Source organism: Medicago sativa, chromosome 1 (genome assembly GCF_051527215.1).
Source record: "Medicago sativa cultivar Bolivia chromosome 1, Bolivia_mono, whole genome shotgun sequence".
NCBI classification, from domain to species: domain Eukaryota; kingdom Viridiplantae; phylum Streptophyta; class Magnoliopsida; order Fabales; family Fabaceae; genus Medicago; species Medicago sativa.
In genome coordinates this window covers 75,018,615-75,031,029 of record NC_140749.1, presented here as the reverse complement: position 1 = coordinate 75,031,029, position 12,415 = coordinate 75,018,615, and the positions used below count along the sequence as shown (strand labels likewise).

The 12,415-nt window shown below is 31.4% G+C and overlaps 1 long non-coding RNA gene and 1 pseudogene across 1 annotated transcript; one reads left to right on the top strand and one right to left on the bottom strand.

Annotated features, from left to right (window-relative positions):
• Nucleotides 1–345: 345 nt before the first annotated feature.
• On the top strand, nt 346–1,053 carry LOC146957397 (agamous-like MADS-box protein AGL80 pseudogene; annotated as a pseudogene).
• Nucleotides 1,054–9,835: 8,782 nt separating this feature from the next.
• On the bottom strand, nt 9,836–11,405 carry LOC146957396 (uncharacterized). Its single transcript, XR_015023133.1, has 3 exons — nt 11,081–11,405; nt 10,162–10,589; nt 9,836–10,061 (listed from the first exon to the last, which is right to left on the bottom strand). It is a non-coding gene; the product is annotated as an uncharacterized LOC146957396 (long non-coding RNA).
• Between the last annotated feature and the right edge of the window lie 1,010 nt (nt 11,406–12,415).

The following is a 12,415-nucleotide window of genomic DNA, read 5'->3' as shown; positions in this document are numbered from 1 at the left end:
CATAAATGACGAATCATAAACAAATAAATTATAATTCATTTGCAGTTTTACAACCCCTTAATATAGAATATTCATATTTGGCATATTATTATATAGAAATGAATCATATTTTACATTTGTTTTATGTCTTAATATTATTTTCTAAAATATTAACAAAGAGATATGATTTGATATATTTGTAGAATTTTTTAACGTTGTCCATGTATAATAATTGAATTATAATAGCAATGCATTAAAGTGCGATAATTTATTACACGCGGTTAATCATAGATATGTTTCCGTTCGGCGTAGGTCTTTATAAAACCCACAAGGTACAAGAGAAATAGTGCAAAAAATATTCTAATACCTCACTTTTTTCTTTGGAGTTGCATTGCAAGCCATGACTAGGAAGAAGGTGAAACTTGCTTTTATCTCTGATGATTCGGCAAGAAAGGCAACCTATAAGAAAAGAAAAAAGGGTATCATCAAAAAGGTGAGCGAACTCACCATTCTATGCGGTATTCCAGCTTGTGCTATAATTTCCAATCCTTTTGATTCTAAAACAGAGGTGTGGCCAGATCTAGAGAAGGCTAAACAGGTGATTGAGAGGTATCAAAATTCATCGGTGAAAGATGAAACAAAGAATGTGAACCAAGAGAGCTTCCTATTGCAGAGGATTACCAAAGCTAGGGAACATCTTCAAAAGCAAAGGCACGACAATCGTGAGAAGGAGTTGAACGTTCTTATGATTGAGTACATGAAAAACAAAAAGCTGCCGGATGGTTTGACCGTTTCGGATTTGAAAGAGTTTGATAAGCTAATTGAGAAAAATATGAAGGAGATTGATAACAAGATTGATGCACTCGGTTGATCAAATTAATGTTGTCTTAAACTTTGGAAACTTTTTGTTGTGTTGTGATTTAGATCAATGTTATTTCAATCGAAAATATAATTGTTGTTTAGAGACTTATCGAAAAAATTGATTGTTGTTTAGAGATGCATTGTCTTTGTTGTTAGATCTGAATAAAACTCATGGATTTTAAATAAAATTGATTATAAGTTTTGTCCTTCTAAGTCCTTGCTTATTATTATTATTATTTTTTTTTTGTAGCTCACAGACCTTGCTTAAATTTTGGACTTCTAAAAAAATAAGAATTCATCGCAACATTCGAATCATAATTAAAACATAAACATGATTCTATTTCTAATTTTATGAGAATTGTAATCAAGTTAAAAGTATATTTCTAATGCTAGTTAAACAACATTTATTTGCAAGATTTTGTTGTGATTGTGTACTGTACAATCATTTAAATGTAGGATAACACAAATCTATGCAAGATGAAATTGAAATACAAGTAATGTTGTGGTGGTTGTTACAATCGGTATGTACAAATTATCAATAGGATGTAGTCTAGATTTAAACCGCAGTACAATGTTAATTCCGGTAAATGGAAGTCCAAAATCGAAATTCATAGTAGGCAAATGATTGAGATAAGGATATCCTCTCAGTCCCATTCCTATACCTAATTGCGGTGGAAGGATTAACAAATTTGTTTCAAAAGGTGGTAGAAATGGAAAATATTGAAATTGGTTCGAAATTTGATGATGAAGCTTTTGGATCGCATGATTAACTCAGCTAATTTTTGGGTTTTAGTTTGTCAAAAATCGCGACACAATTTTGCGTAGCTTGATTGTATGAAAGTGAATCACACGCGATTAGAGAAAATTGTGGCGTGATTTTCTCCGGGTCTGAGTACTATATATAAGCTTTAATCAATCATTTTTAATGTAATCTTGTCAAATCAAATGAGAGAACTTTTAAGGAACTTGTAGGCTAATTAAGGATTGATTGTAGTGACATTCTTGGATTGTGAAATACTTAATAAACACTTTGAGTAGTGAGATCTCATTAGAAAAATGACCAAAAAGTTTTCTCTCTTTTTTCTATGAGGATTCATTGCGGATTGGAGCAACTTGAAAAATAGGTAGAAATTAAGGGTTGTTCTTTATGAGAGGAATCTAATTTCTTATGATATCTTTGTATCACTTATTTTCTTAGTGATTGAAGAGCTACTCTCTCTGGAGATAGAATATATTGGTCCGAACTGGGACACATATGTTGTGTTGATTTTCTTTGTTCTCTTATCTTTGTATTTTAGTTATGCTTGTGGTTTCACTTCACTTATATCTGGATTTGTTGTTGTTGTTGTTACTTGAACCTATTTTAATTTGATTACTATTTTCTTTTGCTCCATACATTAAAGTTTATTGGTATGAGTTATAGTTATGAATTCACAACAGATGATTTCAAAAACTTTAAAGTAAATGAATTTTTGCCTTATAACATCTTACAATTCATAGATGACACTGTTATTCTTTATGGAACATCAAAATAATTTTGAGGAGTTTTGAATTAATTTTCGGGCTAAGAGTGAATTTTTTTAAGTGCAAACTATATGACTTGAATTTAGAGGATATATTTTGTTGAAGCAACATCAAGCTTCCTCTCTTGCCCAGAAATGAAAAAAACAAGCTTCCTCTCTTGTACTGTGCTTTTTCGTCTTTTTCGTCTTCCGGTAGAGTCAATCTAGAGATTCTTGAAAAAGAGTTTATTTTGATGGAAAAGTATACATATTTCTATCGGAGGAGGTGTTGTTAATTAATTAAGGAAAATGATGATCAGTGTCTCGGGACACTCTTTAAACACATTTAATAATAAATTATTACAAAAATCAGTGCATTTAACATATTAAAATTTGTAATATTTGATTGTTTAAAAAAATGATTTCTAAATTTAAAAATTTTAAAAAATGTTATAGATGTCTATTGTTTGTTTTTGTAATTTCGTCTTTTGTTTTGATTTCCCGTCTTTGTGCGGTGTAGTTTTGTTTTCCGTCTTAGTGCATTGTTTATTTGATTCAGGTTGAAAGATTATCTTTGAGCAAGTGCAGATTCAATTAATGATTTTGGTGTTGCAGATTCGGAGACATGAGTATTCCGGAGACTTAAATATAGTCATATTTGTAGGCACAAATACTCTACCATTTTATACTATTAACATAGATGATATGAGTTTGTTCGCATATTCATTCTTTTTATTTTTAGCGACTTTGAATTTATATTGTATAGATGTACTCTATCAATTTGAATGAATGAATATAAAAGGTAAGCGGACAATAAGCCGCGCCACTAAGTTCTTTTGGATGACAAAACTTATCATCGTAAACACAACATTAATGAACCTAGAAGACATAATATTGCTATGCACGACACTTTGAATCATATGTAGAAAGTCAACAACCTCTAGTGCTAGGAAGTCAAAAGGGTCAAGCGCAAATCGTAGAACTCTATTTTTTGATTAAATTATGCTTCTTTGAAAATTCAAACTCTATTCCGGAGAAGGGCTTGAATTCAAGGCAAAAGTTCCCCGCTTAGTTAGGATCAAAATTCAACAAGACTCTCATATACAATAACACTGTGAAAGGTGCTTATCTTCTTCAAAGTGGCAAAGTATTTTATATTTGATTCAGTCAAGATTATGAAGCTGTTGCTCACTTTTTACTGCCACTGATTCTTGAATCAAAGACTATTTCTCATTTTCCTTTACCTTTTGCATTTGTTAGATAGCCTAGGTAAAAGTGGGTCATAACATTGTCTATTTGTTAGCAAGTTTTTTTTTTTTTTGAGTAATATTTGTTAGCAAGTTTATTCTGTAACATTCAGCCAATTGATTTATTATACTTCAGCATTGATTGGCAGCATTTCAGGCTTTAATTTGCCAACTTAATGGAATATACCAAATGTCCATAAGGTAAGTGAAGATGAAAAAAATTCTAAAGGAGATGATATATATATATATAACATCTGGTCAATTGTGATTGTTACAAATATTAATATCAGACCCTAGCCAGCAATTTTATAATTTAAACATGCATGTGTGGAAAATATATTTTACAGGAACAAAAACAGAATTAAGCAACAACAAAATATCTGAATTTATTTATTTATTTAATCATCTTGATAATTAATTATAATACATTGAAGATTTGAAACAAATAGTAAGAGGACTTTTCAAAAAGTTGATTCGTTAGTCTAATGACTGAAAGCTAAAAATAATCGGTTATGAAACCATCAAAAGGAATTCTTTGAAAAAGTAGAATCTTTCACAAATATAGATGGTTGTAATTCCATCCTGGAAATTTGTAACACACAAGAGTGCAATACTGAATTCACTTTTATTCTTCTTTATGGTATCTGAATCCAAGAAGAAAAAAAAGACAAGACAGAACTCCAAAAATTACTGGTATTAGTACGTGGATACCTCATGTTTTGAAATTCTATGATGTTTACTTGTCTTTGTTCACTTTGGAGGGTACATGGAACGTGGTATTATGTTGTGAAGATGGATGTATGATGATTAATGAAGTGATGGAAGATAGTTAAAAGGGAGCTTAAACACCATTGATATAAAGGCATAAAGGTGGGTTTAATGCAGAATGTTTAAGCTAAGGCTACTCTATTTTATTTCTCATTCATTCATTTATGTTCTTTGTAAAAGACTATATATACTTGCAATCTTTTTGATTTTATGTAAAAGACCATAATTGAATAGTCATTGACTATTCCGTATGTCACAAGTCACAACAATATATGTTCATGTACAGCCTAATGTATAGTTAGTTAATATTAATACAATATGACCATAAGTAACGCCAACCAAAATTGATTCCAAAGATGACCATAAGTAACGCCAACCAAAATTGATTCCAAAGATATTGTCAAAAAATAAAAAAAATTGATTCCAAAGTTAATTTTGAAAAAATAAATAAATTTTAGGACCGATAGTTGTCAATGTAAAACGTTTTACATTGTCAAGCGTTATCAATACTCTGACAACAATGATTGATTGACAATGTAAAAATTTACACTGACTGTATATATAAATTAAATTATTCAAAAATACTTGACTTAAATGCACTTCGATCTCCCTATTTTGCTAAAACTGAAGTTTTGAGAGGTGCACGAAATACTCTTTTTTCAACACTCTTTTATTGAGTAAAATCGTTGTGGACCTCACACTTTGAAATCAATCCTACATAAACCAATGAGATTCATGTGAATTCTAGTAATATAGCGAGAATTTGAGAGTGTTTCATAGAATTTGTTTGAAGTTTTAGCTAGTCTCCCATTTCAAAAACTGGAATTTTGGTCCCATTTTCCAAAAATTTTAGAATTTTGCACCCCATTCAAATTTCAGAGGTTTTTTTTTTGTCAACTTGGTATCATCATAAGGACGCGTCAATCAGGAGGGAAGCTATGCCCGCTTACCCCAATAATATATATTTAATTATCACAAATGAATTTATTTGTCAAAAACTAGTAATAAAGGAAAGCCAAAAGATATCAACTTGTTTGATAGATATGTGTTTCATCTTATTTTTCCGCTTTCAATCTCTTAACAACTAGAAAAAGAGTTTTGTTAACAATAAAAATTTGTCAAGATAACACATAAAAGATATTTTTATTTTTTAAAATTTGGCCCTCTCATGAAAAATAATTAGTTATGGAGTGTCATCTATCACTATTTATAAATATAATGATAATGCCATGTCATTAATCGTGAAGCTGTGAAACACTGAGACTAAAAAACTAATTTTAGAAACAAGGAACTAAAGCTTTAATTTAGACAATAGAGGTGGACCAAATTAGGGGTGTTCAAAACCGAACCAACCCAATAGAAAAACCGCAAACCAAACCAATCCAAACCGAAACCGCAAAAAACCGTACTTGGTTCGGATGAATTCGGATGACTTTTGCACTGAACCGCGCGGTTCGGTTTGGTTTGCGGTTTGCATCTCAGCAACCAAACCAAACCAAACCAAACCGCAAGAATAATGAATATTACTTAAATATGTACTAGCCCAATTACATAGCTCAAGAATAATCTCTTTTGATTCGATTTTTCCATCGTTGCACCATCAGGTTCGATTATAATTCCTTTCCATCTCTTTCAATTCATTTCCAGTGATGAATTTGTTTTCTTTACTTCCCAATAATTTGTTTCATGCTTATGTTTCTTCTTAATTTTACCTATTTTGATATAAGTTTTACCTAATATTTTATCATATAAACATCAAAATAAAATGTCCTATGTTTATTTTGTAACAAGTTGGCAATATTAGAGTTAATGTAATATTTTTTTATCTCGCTATAAACCGCACAAACCGAACCAATCCAAACCGCATTGGTTTGGTTTGGTTTGGTTTGGTTTGGATGACTTTTTAAAAATCAACCGAACCAAACCAAACTGCATGCTTTTTTATCTCGCGGTTTGGATGGCTTTTTTGCTCAAAACCGAACCAAACCGCACCGCGAACACCCTTAGACCAAATATGCATTGAAGATAAATAAATAAAGGGTCATGCTAACCGGTGTCTCTGGGGCACTGGTTAAGCATACCAAAAAAGGAAATTATTACCATAAAAGGAAACTGTTTTTGAATTTTTTTAAAGTAATTACACAATTTCAATGCATTAACTACTATATAATTTATTTTTTAGTATGCTTAACCCGTTCCTCGGGGGCACCGGTTAGCATTTCCCATAAATAAAAAGTAAAACTCCTATTTCAAAATTTTCACTAGCAGTTGTATTTGTTTCATGTGCATTGCAGCATAACACAGCGTAATATTCGGCCTCTTACGAAAACAACGTTATGCATAGTTCACACATAGAAGGGCAACCTGACAATTATTTCTATCTTTAATTAATATTGTTAATTATACTTTCACAAGCCATACAAAGGGATCTAGTCACATAATTCATAAATGTTCAAACCATATGTAATTTAATAAGTTATTGAACTCAATTGGTCAATAAACCTTGAGTTTGCATAAAAACTTCACCTAACTAAATTTTGTCCATTTATTTACTTTGAATCATACGTACATATTTTACAGACATATACAAAACTTGGTAACCAAAGAAAGTGCCAAGGCCATTGCACTATATTGAAAGCATATAGAAGGGAAGAGCAAAGTGCAATTATATATAAGTCGACAATGCAACATACTTGCTGATGATCAATATTTGCTGATGAAACAATTGATATTAACTTAATAAATGATAATCTAGAGAAATAAACAATGAAATATATACATATGGTACGTAATCAATAGTATTATGCATTCTAGACCGCTGGATCAACTTCATAGCGTTCGGATTCTGAAACTCGATTCTTGTATTTGCGGATGAAATCTTCAGCTCTCATGTTAATGTTAGGCTCAGCAACACCCCAGTTACCTTTGTCTTCATCACTAGGCCATGTCTTGCATCCGCAATCATCATAGTATCCTGCTCTAGACTTATTCTTTGATTTGAAGATTTTGAAAATTGAGAAGAAACCTGAAGAAGACTTAGTCTTACCACCTCCCATGATGATTAATGCTGCTGCTAGATAAGTGATTTGCTAGAAGTGATTGTCTTGGTTTTTAAATGACAATGTAATATCTCTTATTTATACTACATAAGTGATTAACAGTGTGAAATTAAGAATCTGATAAAGCAGTGGTAAAGACCAACCTAAATGGTTCAAATCATGCTGAGTTGGCAGGGTTGTAACAACTTTCTCAAGGAACATTTTCTGTGGTCCGATAGTTTCGTACATGAGAAAATTCTACTAATTAAATTCACTGATTATTTTTTTTTTTTTGAAAGAAAAATTCACTGATTATTATTGGTTATGCTTTTGTACTTTTCTTCTCTTCTCAAGATTCACGTTAGTTATATTATTGGCACTTTTCCACTTCTAATTCAACTACTTAAACTATATGTGCACAATAACAGTTTTGCACATAGTTTACAATTATATTAGAATTAAGAGAGAATAATTAATAGTTTTGCACATAAGAGCCAAATACTTGGACCAAATTAATGAAAAGGTTGTGGGATATTGGTCATCTTAAACATGACCTAAGCTAGATATCTTGTCCGTTCTTTATTGTATATTTTGGTTACTTCATATAGTTTTTTTCTTGCTAAATGATGCTTATAGCATTCATAGTAATATGTTGGAGAACTCTTGGTCACTATGATTTCTATATGAATTTCTATTTTTTTTTCATTTCCAGTAAACCAATTAGTCATACCTTAAATTCAATAGGATTCAAGAATCATTCTTAGAAACCCCAAAGAACTAAGATATATATATATATATATATATATATATATATATATATATATATATATATATATATATATATATATGGGGCTGTTAACTTTCACCCACCTAAAAACACTAAGGTGCAAGTTAACAAGCTGCACCTACTTGTACTTTACTAAAACACCCTTTTGTCTCTATTAAACTTTATTTTAATTAAAAGGACATTTTTGTAAATAGCATAAATAATATTTGTTTATAATAGAAAAACATGGGTGTTTTGGTAAATAACTAGTAGGTGCAGCTTGTCAACTTGTACTATACTAAAACACCCTTTTGTCTCTATTAAACTTTATTTTAATTAAAATGACATTTTTGTAAATAGCATAAATAATATTTGTTTATAATAGAAAAACATGGGTGTTTTGGTAAATAACTAGTAGGTGCAGCTTGTTAACTTGCACCTACTTGTACTTTACTTAAACACCCTTTTGTCTCTATTAAACTTTATTTTAATTAAAAGGACATTTTTGTAAATAGTATAAATAATATTTGTTTATAATAGAAAAACATGGATGTTTTGGTAAATAACTAGTAGGTGCAGCTTGTTAACTTGCACCTTAGTGTTTTTAGGTGTGCAAGTTAACAGCCCTATATATATATATATACATATATATATATATATATATATATATATATATATATATATATATATATATATTATCAGTGATGCTATATATCACGATGGAAAATTTCATGAGGTGACGTGTCTGATTTGTACATATAGCAACAAAGTTTAACTTCCGCATGGCATGGAAAACAGGTTGAGTCAAATGTTTGACTAACCAATGAAAAGCTTTCGCTATGTTCTCGGGACAAATTCCCTCCCGAGATTTATCATTTTCCAATTTTTATTAGGAGATATTTATAGAATTTGATTCATAGTAATATGTTGGAGAATGTAGGTGTTGTGTGCGTGTTAAAATCTAATGTTGAAGAAAATCAAGAGAAATTTGGTTTCTGGCACTCTGGTCGATTCTGCCCAAATCGTTAGGGGAAATGAAAGAAATTGGGGATTGTCATTGGTGAGCAATTTGAAATAATTTCTTGGCTACTTTTGTAAGTCTCTTGTTCATGGAAGAAGATCGGGAAAATGGTAGAAATTAGGATTTGTCATTGGAAAACTTTTGAAGCTAATTTTTTGTAAATTTTGTAAAAACTCATTGATAGTGGATTAGAGAACATCTCTTTTTGAACTATGTAACCAAATCTTAATATGTTTGTTGTTGTACTATCTTTATCTCTTTTTTCTTGCCTTGATTGTAAATTTGCTTTACACTTCGTTGCTTGTATTGTTTGATTGTTGGTTGCCTTTGATATTTTCTCCACATATCTAAGTTATTGGTGTGATTTGAGTTCAAATTCACAACAATTGCCTTTGATATTCCAAGAGCTGTCATTCACCTAACTCTTATGAGTTATATTAGTAACTATGAAACACGGACACTCCTCGGATTAGGCATGTCCGACACTGACACCGACACTTGTAATTACACTGAATTATGTGATTTTTTCAAATTATTAGCTGTGTCGGCGTGTCAGTGTCCGTGTCGTGTCCGTATCCGTGCATCATAGATTAGTAATTGTTACTAATTTGTTGCCTTAAAATTAACAATGAATTTTAAAAATCACTCAAATGTAGGAGGAGTATCCAAGTGTCGCGTCAATATATTATTGGAAGAATCAAACCATTGGTGTTGCTCTTAAATTTTTTCAAAAGTACAACTAGCTTGAAAAAGGAATCAATCAAACAAAAGTCACGAAGTCAATGAAGCGCCTTTGGTAAACCAGGTAATTTAACAGAAGAAGATTTCCTCTCAATACTTGCAACTTGGCTCGGTTCTTTATATTGGATGAAAAATTACCTGCATGTCAACATTGTTAGTTTAAATTTGCGAACTGCATCATGTGATGTTGCAACATGGTTATTCTTTAAGTCGAGTTTGATGTGCAAGAGACTAATACCTCAAGTCAGATAAGACTACAATGGGAAGCAGTGGCGGAGCCAGACAAAAATGTTTGGGGTGGCCGCCATCCCGCCAACAAAATAAACTAAAATATATAAATTATATCGCATACAACACATTTAAGTTGTAATAAACCAAAAACCAATCATTCAAAATTTAAAATACATAATATATAAAGTCGTTCATTACATATCTAAAGATACACTTTACGCTTTCCAAGTGACTTTAAAAAATGTAACTAATTAAATCGTTTCACAACTTCTTAACAGCTTAATAAGAGAACTCTCGAATACTGCCAATAGATTACCATCACATTCAACTAGAAAGTTGTTGAAGTACTTGTTGAATTGAGCTTGAGGCCCCTTAATCACTTTCCAATTTATTTTTTCTCTTGTTGCTTCTGTAACTCCTAGATTTCCTTTTATGCTAAGGCAATTAAATAATTCATTATGAAAAACAGGACTTATATTGTAGACAGGAAACAAAACAAAAATTAGGTAAAGTTCTATACTTCTATTTCTTTCAATTTTTAATGATCAAGTAAAGATAGAAACAAAACAACACTAATTATTAACAAAATATTATCAGAGTGTCACAGTAGCCTAGCACATCTAATTACATCAAAAATTAGGTAAAGTTCTGTACTTCTATTTCTTCTAGGCGCACAACACAATCTCACTACAATGAATCATTCAAACATTTTCCTTCACCAGCAGCTTACAAAGCATTTAGTCTGTTAAGTGTCAAAGGTTTAAACTCTAAAACAAAGAATACCAGACATCTCCATACAGCAAACAAGACATGTAATAATCTAGGTTTAACAACAACAGATGGAAAACTCATACAATTAACTAAAGAACATGTAATCATCAAAAAAGAATCAGATTTGAAGGAAATTACATTCAATTTCATATTACCTTACAATTTACAACAATTAGGGTTTGTGGAGAGAGATAGAGATAGCTTTCTAAACTGAAGAATCAACACAGAAAATGGAGGAGGATGCGGCAGTGATGGATGAATAAGGAGATGAGTGGTCGCGGCGGTGGTGGTGTGGTAGATGGAGAGCGGTGCGGTGGTCTGGTCTGGGTCTATGGGAGAAGAAAAAGAAATCGCGTTTCTGATGAAAGAGAAAGGGAAAGAGGAAAAGAAGTAGAATTGGAAATATTCATATTACTGAAGGGTATAATAGTAATTTCCCATAAAAGATGGGGTGGCAGTGGCTCCCCCTTGCCACCCCCAGTTCCGCCTCTGATGGGAAGTAAATATATTTCTCAAGGGTTTTTAACGTTGCTACATTCCAATGGCTAAATTCAAATTCAAGACCTTTTGTTAGGCTGAAAGAGGCCATAAAAAATATATAATGTAAATCCTAATTGAAAAAGTTGAAAGACATATAAACCATCTCATCCAAAAGCTTTTAAGTTGTTGAAGCAATCTTTACAACTACATCAAAATACAATTATAATATTTTTCAAGGGTTCATGGGTTGACTTCTATTGATTACTCCTTCTAGTCACTTTTATAAGCAACTATTCCCTTTTTAGATTCATTAAATAACTGATAGATCGAGACTGTATTATAGTCCAAATTCACCAGTTATTCAATGAATCTGGAAAAACAATATTTTTTTCTTTCTAAATATGATAAGAGGGAGTATATTATTGTGCAAGTGCAAGTGCAAGTACAAAGAGTTGATATTGAATTCAAGGGTTGTTAACATCGTTAAGTTTCATCCAGGAGCAAAGTGCCTTTATAATGATAGTCAGAGTGTGATACATCTCACAAAGAATTGGCATTTCATTCAAGAACAAATCACATTGATCTTCGTTACCATTTTGTCACATCTCTGCTTTGAGGATGAGGTGCTAACATTGAAGAAGATTGAAAGAAGTAGGAACTTAGCAGACATGTTGACAAAAGTGGTAACCATCGACAAACTGAAGTTGTCCTCAACTTTGGTTGTCCTGCAAGAGTAACAGACCAAAGAAGATCGTTGCATGATCAACATATGATGACCGATTGAAATCAGTCGTCAAGTAGGAGATTGTTAGTCAAGTTTCAATTTACTTAACCATTAAATAAACTTAGCTACCAAATTACTTAATTACCAATTAAATAAAGCTTGGCCAAGAAGCAAAGAGATGTTGCTTACCCATGAAGTTACATGGGCAAGAAGAATATAAATTGGTCATGAAGAAAGTTACTTGGTGACGAAGTTACTTTAGCCGCCAAGGAAAATAAATTAGTCA